The sequence below is a fragment of the Marmota monax genome, unplaced genomic scaffold, assembly GCF_021218885.2.
Source record: "Marmota monax isolate L192 unplaced genomic scaffold, Marmota_monax_Labrador192_F-V1.1 WCK01_AAM20220418_F8-fsc00014, whole genome shotgun sequence".
NCBI classification, from domain to species: domain Eukaryota; kingdom Metazoa; phylum Chordata; class Mammalia; order Rodentia; family Sciuridae; genus Marmota; species Marmota monax.
Window position 1 is genome coordinate 31,770,240 of NW_026695222.1, and position 17,777 is coordinate 31,788,016.

General features: G+C 60.3%; 1 long non-coding RNA gene across 1 annotated transcript; it reads right to left on the reverse strand.

Moving 5' to 3' along the window:
• Positions 1-8: 8 nt before the first annotated feature.
• On the reverse strand, positions 9-7,592 carry LOC124085965 (uncharacterized). Its single transcript, XR_006849645.2, has 2 exons — positions 7,011-7,592; positions 9-1,497 (listed from the first exon to the last, which is right to left on the reverse strand). It is a non-coding gene; the product is annotated as an uncharacterized LOC124085965 (long non-coding RNA).
• Between the last annotated feature and the right edge of the window lie 10,185 nt (positions 7,593-17,777).

Below are 17,777 nucleotides of genomic sequence, written 5' to 3' on the forward strand. Positions count from 1 at the left end.
GAGAAAAGTAACTTGTCAGGACTTTTGCAAATTTATTCAGATTCTTATTGAGCACCTACTAATTGCCAGGCCAAAGTAGATGGACAGAGAGAGCAGAAAAAAAATAAGCCTAACTTTTGTGACTCCCCACTACCCCATGGAAAGGGCACGTTAAATCTTCCAAGAAGTGATGCGCACTAAGCTCTACGGACAGGCTTGGGTTTCAACACCAGTAGTCACTTGCTGGCTGTGCAGCCTTGGGCAAAATACTTAACCTCTCTGTCTCTCAGTTTCCTCATATATAAAATGGGAGATGACGTAACACCTACCTTACAGGGTCGTGCACAGCGCCCTGCTGGCACATGGGCTCTCTCAGCTCCTGTCGGCTGCTCTCTCATGACCTCAGTGTTGAGTGAGCCACGCCCTCAGCTAGATCCGATGTATCTGTGTCTTTCCGTGATTTCAGTTGTGAACGACAATGAAACTCACCCGCTGTGCCACTTTCATCAGCAATAATTCACCGAGTACCCCTGGCTCACCTGGCAGCCATGATCAGGGCCATCACAGGTTCCTTTATCCTTCAATCTTAATCACCAAGACCCATACCGCCAAGTCCCACGCCATGCTTCACAGTGAGACAGACAGACAGACGTTACAGAAAGTCTAAGAAAGGGCTCACCGTGGCCAAGGAGGCAGTTCTCAACTGGGGAGACAGACACCTACCTATCGTCTCTGCAACTTGGAGGCCCAGGCAGGAGGCTCACAGGTTCAAGGCCAGCCTCGGCAACCTACCAAGAACCTACCTAAAACAACAAGGGCTGGGGTGTGGCTCAGTGGGAGCGCATCGCCCAGCAGGTGCAAGCCCTGGGATCCCCCAGCGCATGCCACAGTGGGGGACACTGCCGGGAGCAGGGAGGGCCACAAACACAGGGTCCCCGCAGGTGGTCAGCTGGGCGACAAGCCACCAAGCTGGACAGCAGGCAGTTTCGAAACGGGCCACGTCAGTCAGGGAGATAGAGCTGGGCTGGAGCCCCGGGGACAGAGTCAGGAGTTGGTGGCCTGTCACTCTGTGACGCGCTTGCTGGATGGTCTGATAAGAGGCTGGGTCAGCGTGCCACTGACCGCAGTCCCAGGTGCCTCCCTTTACATGTTCTGGGGGAGGGTGGGTCGCCCGTGGGCTGCCGTGTCCGCAGCACGCCCGCCACCACGTGCCTCTGATCTCCTCTGAGAAGTTCAGGTGGCCACTGTCCCGACGTGATTGGTCCATTTATCCACGGTGCCTGACATTGTGCTGGGCAGGGAGGCTCTTCTCTCCAAGAAGTCCTGGGTGTCGAACCTGGTGGCGATCTGTGCCTGGACACGTCACCACTCCTTCCGCCTGAGCACTGGGGCTCAAAACAGGTCAGCTGACAGGGCGCACTGCGTGATCCTAGCAGTTTGGGAGGCCGAGGCAGGAGGATGCCGAGTTCGAAGCCACAGTCAGCAATTGAGGGAGACCCTGACCGACTTAATGACAGCCTTAAAATAAAAAGTAAAAAGGAATGGAACATGGCTCAGTGGGAAATCCTCTGGGTTCAATCCCCAGTACAAAAAAAAAAAAAGAGTAGTTTAGGGCAAATGGCTACTTTATATACTTTTGAAATGGAAAACCCCAGCAGGCAGAGCCTGCTCTCCATATTCCTGTGTATCTGGAAACTGGGGACACAGAAATGACAGAGATGACACAGTCATGCCCCCGTGGGGGTCTGGGATTCTGACTCCCAAGACGTCAGCTATGGACCTGTTTCCAGGACCCCTCCTCCGGGAAGCCCTCCACGCGGCCCTGGCTGCCAGAACCGGCCTCCCTCGGAGACCCTCTCGCCGACCCTCACACCCAGCTGCTCCAGCCAGGGAGCCCGGGCCGCTGGGCTGGGGCTGGCAGGGGCCCAGACACTGTCGGGGCGTCTCGTCCAGAGAGATCCTGGAGACACAGGAGACGGGAGGGTGCAGACAGGACAGTCCCTGCCTGGGCAGGCCCAGCTCCTCACCAGGCCTGGCCAGGGGGGAAGTGAACACAGGCGGGGGCCTTGGGACTCCTCTAGGAACATGGCACGCACCAACCTGTGACCCCACTGACCAGCAGAAACCCTGGACGGGAGGCCAAGGACCAAGCCAGCTCCGAGGGTCAGAGAAGGCTGGCTCGACCCCTCGGGGTTTGACAGTGTCCTCAGCCACAAGATTCCCAGCAAACTGCAGGCCTCCTGTTTCCCTGGTGAAGCCCACTCTCCTCTCCCGGCCGCCCCCGTGCCCGACTGCCTCCGCTCGGTCCCTGGACCACCTGCCCTGCACCTGCAGGCGCTGCCGTCACCTGACCCTCCTAGGCGTGGGGAATAGGGCAGCTGTGGGGCTCCAGGAAGGACCGGCCCCCAGAGCAGCCCTGGGGCAGTGCACTTCACACCCTCTGGCTGGACGAACATCCCCTCTGACCACGGCAGGGTCTGCTGACTGGCCCCGGGCCTCTGTGCCCCCAGGCCTCTGCCCAGGGGTCTGCACCTTGCATATTTTGCAGATGAGTGTGAGTCTGTGGGCTCTGGGCTTTGGGGCCGTGCGTCTTGACTCGGCCTTCTCCTGGCTGTGTGGTCCTGAGCGGGGCCACCTCCGCTGTCCAGATTCATCCATGAGACCAGGTGTGGGCCCGCAGCAGAGCAGATCAAGAGGAGCCTCCCCGAGTGACATGAGGTCACGTCCCGGCCATGCGTGGACCTTTGGTCCTCACACAAGGATGAGGAGCCAGGGCACAGACGTTGAAGTGCGTGGCCAGGGCCACCTGGCCAGGAAGGGCAGGCCAAGACTTTTGGGGTTTGTTTTGTTTTGCTCGGGCCCTAGGATTTGAACTCACCACTGAGCCACATCCCAATTCCTTTCTTTTCTTGTTTTCTTTGTTTTTTAATTTTGAGACAGGTGCTCACTAAATTGCGGAGACTGGGCCAAACTTGCAATCCTCCTGACTCAGCCTCCTGAGTTGCTGGGATTCCAGGCTTGCACCACCCAGCTCAGCGAGGGGTCTCCTTTTAACCTAGATTAAATCCCGAGTGGTACGAAACCTCTGCCTGAAGAACTGGGGCTGTGGCTCAGTGGTGGAGTACTCGCCCGCAGCCCTGAGGCTTGGCTCTGGGTTCAGGCTCCCAGCTGCAAACAGACAACAGAAACCCTGCCCGAGTGGGGCGCAGGGCGCAGGCCCGGGATCCCTGCAACTCAGGAGGCCAGAGCAGGAGGATGGCAGGTTCAAAACCAGCCTCAGCAACTTGTTGAGGCCCCTTCTCAAAATCAAATATAAAAAAGGACTGGGGAGGGGCTGGGGCTGGGGCTCAGTGGCAGAGCGCTTGCCTGGCGCGTGCGAGGCCCTGGGTTCAATTCTCAGCACCACATAAAAATGAATGAATAAAAATAAGGTCCATCAACATCTTTAAAAAAATAAAAAATAAAAGAAAGGGTGACATTGTTGATTTTTAAGACATCAACATCTTAAAAAATAAAAGAGGTGGCTCAGAGGTAGAGCACCCTGGGTCCAATCCCTGGTACCAAAAAAAGGAGAGAGAGAGAGAGAGGCCAGCTGCAGAGGAAGTGCGCGAGAGAGGGAGGCAGAGAAGAGGTAAGGACGGCAGAGGCCGCTGCCCGTGACCCGGGGGAACAGGGACCCCCTCAGGCACCGCAGGGCCCCCTCACCTCTGACCTGGGGACCCTGTCTGAAGGCTGCCCTGGGACCTGGGCCCCCACCCTGCCAGGCCCTCCCCCGGTCTCCCTCCTGCCAGGTTGACAGCAGGAAGCTGTGACTCAGGAGCCTGGCCTCCTCCTGCCAGGACTCAGCCGCTGGGCTGCAGCCAGTGTGGCCAACCTCCAGTCCTGCCTCGGCCGGCACCTCCCTCCACAGAACGGGACCCTGGGAGGGCGCGGGAGGGTGGGGGCTGGAGTTGGCTGGAGCCGACAGACCCAGCGATTTCCCAGGGACCCCACTTGCAGGAGGGGAGGCCCCAGACCCCCTCGATGCTGACACCCCTCCAGCCCCAGAGCTGGGGTCCCCCTTCCTCACCAACGCCCAGCCCCACACACGGCCAGGAAGACCCGGGACTCAGGACACAGGTCACCTCCTGGGACGAGTGCCCCCCACTCCCTCCGGGAACCTCCTCAGATCATCCGGGGACTGGACATGGTTTCTCTCTCGGCTTCCCAGGGGAAGGAACAGAGGTTCAGAGTGGGCTCCGTCCCGATCCTGACTGCACTCTTCAGCTGTTTACCCTTGGGCAAGTGTCCCCACCTCTCTGGGCCTCTGCACTCGGTACGACCTTCCAGGCTGGGTTCTGAGTGGCTCCGTCAGTGCGCCGTCCCCCCAGCACACTGCTGGGCCCTCAGCTGATGCCCAAAGATGTCCCCACTGTCCTCCGGAGCCTGGTCTGTGCTAAGTCTCAACAAAGAGGCCTGGGGACGCACCCGCCATACCCACATGGGAATCTCGCCCTGGAACTTCTGCCACCCTGTCTCAGGGACGAATTATATCCTGATCTCTGTCACCCACTGAGCCGCGCAGTGCAGTCCTGGGGAATTAGCCCCGCCAGCCGGCCCTCCTCGGGGTCCAGGCAGTTTCGGAAAACTAGGGGCCTTTTTCGGATCCGGGTCATCCAGGGCAGCGTGGGCTTGCGATTTGCAAGGTGGACGCCACCACTTTCCAGCTCTGTGGCCCTCCGAGCCCTTCTGTCCCCAGCCCCACAACCCAAGCCCTCGGGCTCTCAGCACTAGAGGGCCGTCCTCTGCGACAGACAAATCACAGCACCGCTCAGCTTTTACCCCTGGAACCACCCTTTGATGGGGACAGAGAGGCCCAGAGAGGTGGACACACTGCCCAATGTCACACAGCCAGGAAGGGGCAGAAAAGGGCTGGGGTCCAAGAGAAGGTGACGTGGAAACTGGCTGTCCCCCCCCAGCTCCCCTGCTGGGGACGAGCGGAGAGGCTGAGCCTGGATGGGGACTGGCCTTTCCTGTCCCCTCGTCCTGCCGCGAGCTCAGCTCATGCGCACAGCCCTCTGGGCCCAGGGTCCCCATCTGCAGAATGGGGCAAAGCCGCGCCTCCCTCTTAGGTCCTGCTGAGAGTCTGCCCCAAGACCCCAGAGGCTTTAAAAGGTGTCCCCGGAGTCGCCCCAGCCCCCGCGGCTCTGTCCTCCCGCGGACCCAGAATAGCCAGGAGATGCTCTTCCAGACACGTGGCCTGGGCCGCGCCCCAGAGGCGATCCGTGGCACGTGCCCTGTCCCTGTCCGTAAGGTGGCACCTCTCAGCAACTCCAGCTGCTGGCTGGAGGGGGACGCACCAGGGCTCAGGGCTTCCTCGGGGAACTAGGTGGCAGTCAAGGTCTTGCATGCTGCGAAGGGGACCAGGGGACCTGACCGCGAGTCTCACCACAAGAGGGGAAAGCGCTCGGCAGGTCCGGACACACCGAGCAGCCGTGGCAGCCAACAGGACTGTGGCGCTGTTCAGGGGACGCCTGTCACGCTCGGGTGTGGCATCCAAGGCAGACGTCACGCCCATCTCCGCTGCCATCCCCCACAGGGCCCGCAGTGTCCTCGTGGCCCCCACACATTCTGCACCCCGTGGGGGGCGAGGGAGACTCTTGACAGTGTCATTGTGGGGAAAGAGAGATGACGCCGTCCCATGCGCTGTGGAGAGCAGGGAGCACTCCGGGTAAAGCAGGGGTGAGTCTGGCCACGGTCACCAAGGAAGCTCTCCAAGGAGGTGACACCCGCAGAGTTTGAAGAGGGAAAGGGAGGATCCAGGTGGCTCCTAAGTGGGACCTCCCCAGCTCTGCCTCGGGGCCTTTACGCCTGATGTTGGCCTGACTGGGAACACTTCCCCACAGGGCCCCGAAGGTGCCCTTCTCACCTTTTGGGTCTCTGTTCAAGGGAGACAGAACCCCTACAGCCCTGCCCGGGCACCTCCCCTTTCATCTATTTCCCTCTTAGTACTTTTCCCACCCAAAATTATCTTCCTTAGGAGTCCATTATCTGCCTCCCCATTAGACCTCAGCTCATGAGGGCCAGGCTTAATGTCTGGCTTGTTCTCTGGGTCACCCCCTCGGCCATTCCTAGAACAGTGCCTGATGGCATACAGTAGGCGCTCAAGTCAAATACACCGTTAACAGATGTGCAGCAGCCGAGGCGAGGAGGTGAGTGGAGAGGAGGCTCAGGCCCCGACAGGAGCTCAGACTCCCCAGGGCTCCAGGGCCTCACTCCAGGCACCCACTGGGTGTCAGCGAGGCCCTGCTTGGTGAGGCCGTGGGGTAGGAAGGAGGCCAGGAGGCCAAGAGGCCCGTCCGGTCCCACCTGTCCCCTCTTCACTGTGCAGGTGTGTGGTTTGGTTCGGGGCCTGGGAGTTGAACCCAGGCTTTACCACGGGGCCACACCCCAGCCCTTTCCACTTTTGGAGACAGGACCCACTAAGCTGCCAGAGCCTTGCTAGGCTGCCCGGGCTGGCCTCGAGCGTGATCCCCCTCCTCAGCTCCTGAGTCACCAGGGTTACGGGCGCGGGCCACCCCATCTGGCTGCCCCCTTCTCCATGATGCCCCCTCCAGCCATGAGGCGAGGCTCTGCCCACCCAGTCCCCAGCCACACTCTGACGCGCCACCTCCGGCCCCGGTGACTCACAGGGACTTTCCCAACAGGTGAGGGCTCAGGAAAGCGTGGCCGGAAGCAGGGTCCCTGAACCTGCCATCCTGAGGTGAGAGAGGTGACAGCCCATGGCACAGGAGGCTCTGCCGGAGCCCCCCCCACTCCCTGGCACCCCAGCCCTCAGCCAGGAGGCACACCCCAGGGCCCCGGGCAGGTGGACCACTGCCCTGCGCCTCTGTGCCCTCCTGGGCAGGACTCTTGGCCCACGGGGCTGGTGGGAGAGAAGTGGGGCCGAGCGCCGGACGCCCCCCAGGGGCTGGCCCCACATTGCACAGGACATACTCACACTGTCCACACCCGGGACACGCTCACACTCATAGGACGCGGCATATACTTACCCTGAGGAAGTAGCTGTTGTTCATCTGAAATTCGTATTTCACTGGGCGTCCCGGGGCCTTCTGTGGTTGGTACCGGGATTGAAGCCAGGGGCCCTCCCCGACCGCTGAGCCACGCCCCTAGCCCCCCCTCCGTGTGTGTGCGTGTGTGTGTGCGTGTGTGTGTGTGTGTGTGCATGTGTGTGGGGAGGGGGGCTGGGGATCGAACCCGGGGCCTCATGCACGCAGGGAAGTGCTGTACCAACTCAGCTCTGTCCCCAGCATCACCCTTTTTTGAGACAGGGTCTCACTGAGTTGCTGAGGGTGGCCTTGAACTTGGGATCCTCCTGCCTCAGCCTCCCGAGCTGCTGGGATTAGAGGTGGGCACGCCCACCCGGCTCCGGGGCTCTTTTGGTGGCTGGTGATCTGGCCCTTGCTGACTCTGGCGGCCCTCATCTGGGGACACAGATGTCCCGCAACCTTCCGCAGCAGAAAGAACGAAGACCGGGAGAGTGCGCAGTGCGCAGGCGCGGGTGCCGGACGCCACCGTCGCCGCGGCCCGGTCTTCTCCCTGCGGCTCCCCCGAGTCCGGCCTCGGCTCGGCCGGCGGCCCGCGGCCCCGGGAAGTGACTCACCGGCGGCGTCCAGCTTCCAGGCAGCTCCGCCTCCACGTGCTCCGGAGCCCGCGGGGCGCTGGCGCGGCTGCCCGCCAAGACGCCGAGGCCGCGGAGGCGACAGGGCCGTCTGAGCGGGCGGCGGCACCGCCTGGAGGTGGCCCCCGGCCAAGGGCCAGGAGCTGGGCGCGCTCCAGGCTCAGCGGACACCTGGCAGCCGCTGGGCCAGGCGAGGGGCTGCCCGCCCGGCCCCGCTGCGCCAGGGGCGTCCCCGGCCTGAGCCACGCCCGGTCCCGGCTGCACTCCTGGCCGCCACCCCCAGGGCTGGGCACCTCGTGGCCGGGCCAGCAGAGGTGGAAACCCGCAGCTCCCCGCCCGCAGACTGGGTGGCAGGCGCGGCTTTCTTTCAGTCATTCAACAAACGCTGTGGAGGGTCTGCTGGCCAGAGCCCCAGCCTTTGTCCCTGGTTGTGGGGAGAAGTGACCCGGTGGTGTTCAAAAAGACCCCAGCCCACAGCAAGCACCCCCGTCCTTCCCTGTGCACCCACCGTGGGCCTGGTGCCACCGCGGCTCTGCCTGGCCTGTGAGGGAGACAGGGCCACACGGGGAAGCCAGATAGGAAAAGCCAGGGAGTCACCAAACCAGCAGAGCCTGGTCCAGCACGCGGGACAAATAAATACATAAAAGTCTAAATGCCGAGAAGACCCTCCCTCGGTTCCGTCCTCGATTCCATCAGAGGCTCCAGATCCCCAGTCCCCCCTCAGAATACAGGGTCTTTGTTGTTTTTGTGGTACCAGACAGTGGAACTCAGGGCCACCTGACCACGTCCCCAGGCCTTTTTGTATTTTAGAGACAGGGTCTCACTGAGTTGCTTAGGGCCTTGCTAAATTGCTGAGGCTGGCTTTGAACTCTCAGTCCTCCTGCCTCAGCCTCCCAGGTGGCTGGGATCACAGGCGTGCGCCACCACCCGGCTCCAAGCACAGTTCTTTTTTTTTTTTTTTTAAATATTTATTTTTTAGTTGTAGTTGGACACGATACCTTGGCTTTACTCATTTATTACTTTTATGTGGTGCTGAGGATTGAACCCAGGGCCTCGCCCACGCTAGGCGAGCTCTCTGCCACCGAGCCACAACCCCAGCTCCCCAAGCACAGGTTTTAGCCTTGAACTTGACTATGGTTCAATGTCCCCACCAAAACCCGTGCTGAGATTTAATCCCCACTGTTAGGTATAAGGAAGAAGGACCAGGTGGGACACTGAGAGGTGATGAGGCCAAACTGTGGTGGCGCACACCTTTCACCCCAGCAACCCAGGAGGCTGAGGCAGGAGGATCACAAGTAAAATCCTCAGTAAAATCCTCAGAGCCAGCCTCAGCAACAAAACCCTGTTTCAACATAAAAAATGAAAAGTACCCAGCTGTGGAATTCAGTGACAGGAAAAGATGGCGGGGCTGGAGGAGGACACCCTCTGAGGTGGGTGTTTTCACAGGGGACTGGGGCCTGCTGTACTGAGGGACACGGGGTGGGGGGGTGGGGGGGTTGACACCAGGGCTGGCGTGCCTGTCACCCAGCAGAGCCCAGAGCAGAGCCCAAGGCACGAGGTGGGATGGAGGGAAGGGGGAAGGAGGGGAAGGGAGGGGACTAGAGGGATGGAGGGGAGGGACGGAGGCAGAGGCAGGAAGAGGGGAGGAAAGGAGGAGCCAGTTCTCACCCTCCCAAGTCGGCCAGCCGCGTCTGGAGCCAGACCACAGGGCTCTCATTTTCTCCCCTGGTTTTTCTGCCAGAGGCAGGAAACATTCTCCCCTGGGAAGGTCAGAAATAGCTGAGCTCCAAAGCCAGGCTGGGAGAGGATTCCAGGCTGGAGGAGGGATTTACACCAAAGGGCCGGCGAGCAGAGGCTGAGGGCACTGCTGGCACCAGAAGGCCGGGGTTCAGACCCCACTTCTTCCCCTTCCTGCCTCTTCAACCTTGGATGTGGCCTCAGCTGCTCACCCACAGAGCAGGAATCAGTAATGGCACCAGACATGGCTGCATCAAGGTATTCAATTTCATCATCAGGGCTGGGTGCAGTGGTCCAAACCTTTAATCTCAGCAACTCGGGAGGCTGAGGCAGGAGGATCACAAGTTCGAGTCCAGCCTCAGCAACTTAGTAAAATCCTCAGCAACTTAGCAAGACCTTGTCTCACACACAAAATTTTTTTTTTAATATTAAGAAATTAAAAGGGCTGTGGACGTAGCTCAGTGGTAAAACTCCTCTGGGTTCAATCCCCAGTATAAATAAATAACTAAATAAGTTTCATTAAAAAGTTCATAATCCCAGCATCTCTGAAGTCTGAGGTAGATAGGAGGATGAGGAGTTCAAAGCCAGCCTCAGCAAAAATGAGGCGCCAAGCAACTCAGGGAGACCCTACCTCTAAATAAAATACAAAATAGGGCTGGGGATGCGGCTCAGGGGTCCAGTGCCCCTGAGTTCAATCCATGGTACCAAAAAATTTAAAAAGTTCATAGTCGGGGCCCACTTTCTCCATCTCTGCTGGCTTGGCACCTGCAGGCTCCCGCTCACTGAGTCCGGTGAACCCCATAACCAGGCCTGGCTCTCACTGACTGAGAGAAGGAAGTGCTCTGACGGTCAGTCCTGGTCACATGCCCCACCCCTGAGGCTGGGGCTGGGCCTGCTGGAAACCCTGGGCCGAGGGAGTGCGAGTGGCCAGGATGTCCCCAGCAGGGGCCCAGGGAGGACAGGACTGGGGGAGAAGGCCACAGCGCATGTGCCCACACTGAAGTGACCCGGGCCTGCGTGACGAGTTCCCACTGAGAAACAGGAGGAAGGCTCGGAGGAGGTCACTGACTAGACCGGGGCCCCCACAGCTGGCCTGAGCCCTCTGCTCGCACCTGCACCAGGTGGAAAGCCCTGGCCTCCGGGTCCTGTTTGCTGACCAGCCGACACCCCTGGGCGACCCCCTGGGGGTATCCACCTGAGGCTCCGGGGGTCCAGGCACTTGCCCAGAGTCACAGAGCAGGGGTGGGGGGGCAGAGCCAGGGTCTGCCTCCTGCCACCATCAGCACCAGGACAGGGTGGGGGAGAGGGGACCTGGCTAGGCCACCTTCCAGGGACCCCAGGACCTCAGCTGGCCCCCTAGGAAGCCCCAGTTCTGCCGTCCTCTAGATACAAGGGACCCTGCCCAGCAGCAGCCCCAGGAGGGAGGGGGGAGGCCCGGACGGCCCAGCTCTGCCCCTTAAGTGGGCGAGGCCCCGCTGCTGTCTCCTCTTCCAGGGAGGCTCGGGGCCTCCAGGGCAGCCGGACGCTGCTCTGCACAACAAGCAGCTCACAGCAGCCGCAGGTGCACGGCCAGGGCCCTGGGTGCAGCCGGAAGTCACGGGGTGTGCTGCCCATAAGCCCCCGCACCACCTGCAGGGAGGGCGGCCTCACACCACCTCCACGTGGGGGAGAAACCGAGGCAGGAAGAAGCTGAGCGGCCTCCTTTCCAACCCAGGCCTGTCTGTCCCAGAGCCGCCTGTGCCCAGTTTCTCTCTTATTCTTCCAACCAAGACTGGCCGGGCCTCACCCCCAGCCACACCCCTGCCCTTTTTGTGTTTGATTTAGAGACTGGGTCTCTGAGTCACTTAGATCCTCACTAAGTTGCTGAAGCTGGCCTTGAACTTGCGATCCTCCTGTCTCAGCCTCCAGAGCCTGTGATTACAGACTGCTCCTGGATCTTTTTTTCTTGCCGGGCCAGGGTCTGCCATGGAGCCCACCCTCAGCCGCCGTCCAGGACCCGCGGAGAACCCAGGTTGGCTTCCAGCACTGCGGTGCCCACTGCGCTGCTCTTTGGGTCGTGTCCTTCCCTGAGTCTGGAAACAGGGTGGCCCCGACTCCCCGGGGTTCCACCCTGAACAGCCACCCTGCTGCACCCCTGCCAGGGAAACGGAGGCCCAGAGTGGGCATGTGCAGGGCCCGAGGGTGCACAGCCTGGGCCCAGCTCTGCTTCTCAGGGCAAGAGTCCCCCAGCCCTGTGTCTCCTGTGCCTCCTGGACACAGCCCCTCTCTCTCACTCACACACCCTCCCCCTCCAGGCAGAGCTGCCTGCCCCTGGCTCCACGCTGGCTGCGGGGCATTTGTTACAGCAAAGTCAGTTCCCGCTCCCACCCTGAGGGGGCCAGCAGGCAGGGGGCTTCCTGGCCCCCGCCCGGCCCCATATGGCCTCCTCCTGGCCCATCTGCTTCCCATTGCCCGGCAGGGCCGCTGCGGGGCTGCCAGAGCCCGCCCGCAGGGGTGTGAAGTTTATGTGGCCGGGCCTGGAGCCGGTGGTGACAGGGCCACACACGCGCACACAGACACACACAGGATGCCCCCTGCCACCACCGATGTGCGCATGCGCACACCCTTCAGTCCCCACCACGTGTCCCCACGCACTCAGATTCACATCCTTGCACCAGCGAACGGCAGAGGCCCCTCGAACCCCAGGGACCCCCGCTGAGACACAACCCACCCCACAACCTGCGCGCCAAACCCTGAGGTGCGCATGCGCACCCATAGGCAGCCCACACCCAGAACACACCCCCGCACACCCGCGCCCAGACCCCCCACAGACCCCGCCCCGCACACAGCACCCCCATGTCCCCCACGCACACCTGCACACCGGCTCTGTCCCAGCACACACACAAGCTGTCCCAGGTGGCACAAAGAGTGACTTAGAGGCCACAGGCCCAGGTCACTGAGAGGCCACCTGGTGGGGAAGGGGCCTTGACCTCCAAGGCACAGGACAGCTGCTGCCGCCCCTCGCCCAACTTTGCTCACCTCCTAGGCGCTCCCCGCAGCCCAGGGGCCCCTTCCTCAGAAGGGGCCTGGAGATGGTGGTCACCGGCTGGAGGCCCGGGGACACATTCAAACCCAGGCCCCCGGACTCCGCATGCAGTGCTCTCCCTAAATGCCCTGCGGGTTCCCCGGGGACTCGCACCCCAGACAGACCTGGTGGCCTCCTCCAGGCATAGGCTGGAATTCAGGGACCCGTGAACTTGGACTGGGGAAAAGGACACGTCTTGAATGTCACCAGCCTCCAGCTAGAATCTGGAATTTCCTCCTGGCAGGCAGAGACGGGAAGCCAACCACCACAGGGCTCAGCTCGGCTGGTGGCTGGGAACCCGCATCCCCAGGTCCCCTTACCCCTCTGAAGAGCAGACAGCCTCTTCCAGCCCCACGGTCACGGTCACGACGGCTGGGAGCCAGGCCCCATGGAGGCCCTGGGTTCCGTCCCCAACCCACCAAAACACAAAAACCAACTGGCTGTGTTTATTAGGCTGCTGCCACATGGTGACATTAAGTGCAGTGACAAAAGACGTGCCTTGGGCCCGAGGTGCAGCTTAGTGGTACAGGGATTGCTTTAGGCCCAGGGTTCCAGCCCCACACCAAAAATAACTTATCACCATACCAAATACCTTAATAACTGTGATTCAATATAACTGGATTTCCTCTAATCCTGTACACTTTCACCTAAATTTAAATCTAAGCCAGGCCAGAGACTAGGGAGGCTGAAGCAGGAGGATTGAAAGTTTGAGGCCAGCCTGAGCAACTTAGCCAGACTTTTAAAATTTTAAGAAAGGGCTGGGGACATGGCTCCTCGGTCAAGTACTTGCCTAATATGTCTGAGGCCCTGGGTTTGATGCCCAGCAGTGCAGAATCATCATCATCATCTAAATATGTAACCAGAAAAGGAGTCCATGATGCAGAAGAGGGTACAGGTCCTAGCAAGGCCAGCTACTACATTCTTACACGCTTTTACTATTATTATGTTTTTACCATGTTGAGGACTTCAGCAAGGTGGGGTGGCTTGTCCAAGGTCACACAGCTCTAAATAACCCAGCTGCCGGAATTTGAACCCAAGTGCCTGGCTCAACCTTGAGCTCTTGCTATGCTGTCGGGTAGAGCCCAGTGTCTGTGTCTGGTCTCAGGAAGAGGACCCCGGGCACACACTCCACCCAGCCTGGAGAGCTGGAACTTCCCAGCCAGCCCAGGGCAGGTCCAGCCAGCTGCCCCAGCCAGAAGGGAGCCTGTTTACAACGTGTGAGAATTCTCACCCCGGGCGGTGGCAGGCAGAGGGGGCTCCCAGCTCCCAAGACCCTGCCCCATTGGGGGTTCTGCAGCAAGTTGAGAATGAGCTTCCCTCTGCAGGGCCCCGGGGGTGAGAACAACTGGTGAGCCCTGGAGCCCTCTGCTCAGGTCCCCTTATTCACCTGACCCTCTCTGCCTGTCTGTAGCTCAAAAAACAGGTTCCCTGCTGTCCCCAAACCAGCCCTCCCCCCAAGGAGGCTTCTTCCTGGTGCACTGTCTGGCTCTGTCCCTTCATTTCTTTCTCCCCCCACCATTTCCTGAGCACCTACTGTGTGCCAGTCTGGGAGCAGAGGCTGCAGCTGAGAACAAAGCCCCCCCTGAAGCATCCGCAGGAGGTGGGGGAGGCAGATAAGAAACGTGGCAGCAAAAGGTGTGTGAGGTAGAAAGAAATCGGGCTGGTGGCTGAGAGAGAGGCAGGAGACGGGAGAGGTCTGAGAAGGCCTCTCCAGGAGGCAGCCTTCAAGTGGAGGCCTAGAGGAGGTGAGGGCGGCTGCGGAGGTGTCAGGAGCAGCATCCTGGGGAGAAGGCACAGCAGTTGGAGACGCCATCGGCCCATACGCTGTGCTTTCTGCCTTTGCTGAGTCTGGGTTTGAAACTGGGCTGGGGAGGCTGGGGAGGCCCTATCCTGAGGTTTCCTGCCTCATCCTCTTGTCCCCCGCTCCTGCTCTGTCCAACCCAAGGGCCCAGGGTGTTGGTCACCTGTGCATCTGAGCATGTGTGCATTTGATCCTCTGCCCTCTGCCGGGCCCTGTGGTCTGAATATGTCCCCCAAAGTCCTGCTGTTGGAATCATCCCCAGGGCAACAGCCCTGGGAGGCGGGGCCTAGAGAGAGGGAGCAGGTCCCGGGCGCTCTGCCCCCTGTTCCCTCCTCAGAGCTGGGTGAGGAGTCCGGCCTCCTCCCTGCCCTTCTGTCCCCGGCCATGGGATGCTGCAGACCAAGGTCTGAAGCTAAGCCAGTCTGTTCTGTACCCATCGCCCGGCGTCGGGGATTCTGTTATAGCAGCACAAACAGAGCCGGGTCGGGGAATGGCCCGGTTTCCTGTCCCCTCTGGAGTGGAGGCCAGGGTGGGAGGCCGACTGTCAGGCCCACCCTCAGCACCTCCTGACAGAAGAGGAGACGGAGGCCACCCTGGGCTGTGCACTCGCCTCGCCTCCACCTTCAGGACCATCCTGAGTTCAGCGTGACTCTGGTCCCCAGGCCTGCCCTCGGTGTCCCCAATGGCCACACCTCCACCTGCAGCCGGGGAGACCCTCGCGATCCCGCGTTGCCGCCCGCTGTGGCTCCACCTGCCCGGCTCACGTTTCTGCCGGCCGCGCCTCGCCCTCCACCGCGGATTCTCCACGCGGGGTCAGGGCTGGAGACCGCTGTCTGCAGCCGTCGGGGCGGGCTCAGCGGAGGAGGGGACGGCGCTGCCCAAGGAGAAGCAGGAGCCAAGCGAAGATCGTGGTTGCACCGAGTTGCCCAAGGCCACCCGGGGGCGAGTGGGACAGCTACATTGCCCGACCCCAGCCCCGCTTCTCGGAGCACCAACTCTGTGCCCGCCGAGCCCTGGGGTTGGCCTGTTGCCTTGCCCTGTTGGGGCTGGCATCTCCGTGGGGGACCACACGTTGGCAAATAAACTCCTAAAAGTGTCAGATGATAGGCTGGGGGGTGAGAGGGGAGCCGGTGAGAAGGGAGGATGGCCAGGGGACACCTGCGGAAGGTCGGAAGCTGTGAACACCTGAAGGAGGGGTGCTCCAGGGAGCGGAAACAGCATGTACAAAGGCCCTGAGGCAGGAACACCCTCAGCCATCATTTCCAGATCAGTTGCTATAGGTACTTCCGTGCATGGTTTCTTTTCATTCCTTTCAGCCACTCTGCTCCTCCAGGAATCTGTATAATCCCTTCGTCCAGCTAAGCAACAGGCTCACAAGGGTCAAGACTATCCAAAATTTCCTTAGCAGGTCAGTAGCTAGGCAGGATTGGAACCAGGGTCTTTGGCACTAGTACATTAACATGACAGGTGCAAGGCCGGGTCTTTCTCACCTCTATCCCCATCTTTAGCACAGGAACTGCCCAGGGCATCGGGAGGGGCAGGAAGGAGGGAGGAAGACTTGAGACTCATCCCGCCTCTGTGCCCACCGACAGACTCCTCCTGCTGGTCCATCTCTAATGGAGACTCAGACAATAGAAATGCCCTTTCGTGAGCTTTCTCTCCGGGCCCAGGGCTCCCAGGCTTCTGCATTCACCCTCAGGTGGACCCTGTTACAGGGAGACGAGCTGAGACAGCAGAGAGTCCCCTCCCAAGGTCCTGTGGGCAGCGAGTGGCAGAGCTGGGTGTGGCCCTCACACCCGCACTGCACGCCACCTGCCAGCCAGCGTCACCAGCACATGACGTGAAGACCCCCAAAGCCCAGGGTGCCGGGGACTCTGAGGCTGTGAGCCGTGCTGGGGAGGGAGGCAGAACCTGCTCCTGGGCTGGACGGTGTTTCCCCTCCACACCCCCCACTCGGCCCCCTGACCAGGCATCGAGGACTGGAGGAAACGCCAAGCCCTCCCGAACAGCACCCAGACCTCGAGTCGTCCCATAGAAAACCAGGCAAGGATGTGACGAGAAAAGAGGTCCCCACAGGTACCAACAAAACATACTTGACAAAGAATTGCATCCAGAAATATAAGGAACCCTCAAAATCCAATGCAAGAAATCAACTAAAAGTGAACAAGCACTGCCGGGCGCATGTCCACACCTGTAATCCCAGGGCTCAGGAGGCTGAGGCAGGAGGGTCACGAGTTCCAAGCCAGCCTCAGCAATGGCGAGGCCCTAAGCAACTCAGTGAGACTCTGTCTCTAAATAAATACAAAATAGGGCTGGGGAAGTGGCTCAGTGGCCGAGTGTCCCTGAATTCAATTCCCAGTACCAAAAGAAAAAGTGAGCAAGCCCAGCACAGTGGTATACATGTGTAATCGCAGTGATTTAGGAGGCTGAGGTAGGAGGATCCCAAATTTGAGGGCAGCCTCAGCAATTTAGTGAAACCCTGTCTCAAAATAAAATTTAAAAGGGCTGGGGATGGAGCTCACTGGCAGAATGCTTCTGGGTTCAATCCCAGTATCAAAAAAGCCAAAATTTTACAATTTTTGGAGGGGTACTAGAGATTAAGTCCAGGGGTACTTAACCACTGAGCCACATCCCCAGCCTGTTTTTATATTTTTTGAGACGGAGTCTCACCAAGTTGCTGAGGCTGGCCTTGAACTTGTGAACCTCCTGCTTCAGACTCCCGAGCTGATGGGATCACAGGCGATGGGCGGCCGGCTCACAGGGTGAGAGATCTGGACATCGTAGGTCCTCACTGATGAAGACAGATGGGTGGAAGTGCCCAGGAGGGTGGTGACGTCAGCAGGCACTGGGGGATGCAAACTGAGACCCCACGAATACCTCAGGCCCCGAGGGAGGCCGGGACTTCCTGGCCGCCCTGCCTGCCTCGTGGGGGTGCGAGACCGTGCGGCCACTCTGGGAGGGAGGTCGGCAGGTTCCTAAAGAGCCCAGCACAGGCCCCTACAATCCGGCCATTGTGCTCCCGCGTATTTACCCAAGAAAGTGAGGACACGCGCCCCACGGGGACTCGCCACCGAGTTTACAGGCAGTTTATCTGTTATGGTCCCAACTGGCTGGGACCCCAACGTCCACCCGTGGTGAGTGTTCTGGCCACCCAGGGCACCACTTGGCAACAAATTTTTAAAGAAGGATGAACTATTGTGACCCACTGTGATGGGGACAGATCTCAAAGTAATCAGGCCAGGGAGGGAACCAGACCAAGGCGGAGCGAGCGCCGGGGACCTGTGCCTAGGCTCTGCAGAAGGGCCACCAGCCCTTTGAGATAGGGTTTTGCTAAATGGCTGAGGCTGGCCTCTGGCATAGCTGGGGTTACAGGAGTGTCCTCTGTGCCCGGCCAGGTTCTGTTCTTGATGGTGGTGCTGGTCACCAGGTGAGCTCACTTTGTAAAAAGGCTCCGAGCTGCCAGGCAGGGTGGGCCACGCCTGTAATCCCAGGGGCTCAGGAGGCTGAGGCAGAAGGATAGCAAGTTCGAGGCCAGC